At 30.5% G+C, this 996-nt stretch overlaps 1 long non-coding RNA gene across 1 annotated transcript; it reads right to left on the reverse strand.

The window, feature by feature from the left end:
- Positions 1 to 269: 269 nt before the first annotated feature.
- LOC109593533 (uncharacterized) lies at positions 270 to 777 on the reverse strand. The gene is made up of 3 exons (XR_002191014.1): positions 691 to 777; positions 351 to 452; positions 270 to 305 (listed from the first exon to the last, which is right to left on the reverse strand). It is a non-coding gene; the product is annotated as an uncharacterized LOC109593533 (long non-coding RNA).
- Between the last annotated feature and the right edge of the window lie 219 nt (positions 778 to 996).

Consider the following 996-nt stretch of genomic DNA (forward strand, 5'->3'; position numbering starts at 1 on the left):
TAATTTTAATTTAGGAATATCAATGGGTATTAAGGTTAATGATTATGGGCCAATTGTCATCTTAATAATGTAAATTCCATAAATTAAAAATCACAGGACACTTGACCTTTATGTTGCTTTATGTACAATAAAATGCATATAATTAGTAATAATAACACATGATTAACAACATGTAATAACATTATCCAGTATCGTACAATAAAACCTTTATCCACAACATCAGTTCTAGCTCCATTAGTTAATAGAATATCAACAGCTTCAATACTACCACTCTTAACAGCATTAAACAATGGAGTACTGTTGTTCTACAAAAACAACACAAAATGAAATGATTACTTAATAACTTAAACCTTATCCGCAGCATTCACATCAGCCTTTCCTTTAGTTATTAATAACTTGATAATATCAGCATTACCAGTTTCACTAGCACAGTGTAATGGAGTACCAGAATACTATATAAATATTAAAATAAACTAAGTTACTAGGAGACAAAATGAAGGGTACAATATTTCATTGATGGGCTTGTGGGTTAATAAATATAAATCAATGGTCAATGGATGTCACCTAATGACTCAATAAATGAAGAATCATTTTGTCTACAAGACACACATAATTGCTACCAAGCACACACACAATGCATGTCACGGTTTAATTTTTGATCACTCACAAAAATGTCAGCACTATACTTACTTCAGACACATCAGTTCTAGCTCCATTAGTTAATAGAATATCAACAGCTTCAATACTACCACTCTTAACAGCATCAAACAATGGAATTCTGTTGTTGTACTATAGATACAACACAAAATGATATACCCTATAGTGGGTTTATTTCGAGGATAATAAATTTTGCGAATGACCTGTATCCGGAAGTTCACGGAATTAATTTTCACAAATTTCCACTACTCTGCCATCTTGTACCATATTAAATTGATTTTCAAGTAATTTAATTGTTGAGGATATTATTTAACCACTTTTGACACATTAGATCTACAT

This window comes from Amphimedon queenslandica, unplaced genomic scaffold (genome assembly GCF_000090795.2).
Source record: "Amphimedon queenslandica unplaced genomic scaffold, v1.1 AMPQUscaffold_1046_Cont26938, whole genome shotgun sequence".
Lineage (NCBI taxonomy): Eukaryota > Metazoa > Porifera > Demospongiae > Haplosclerida > Niphatidae > Amphimedon > Amphimedon queenslandica.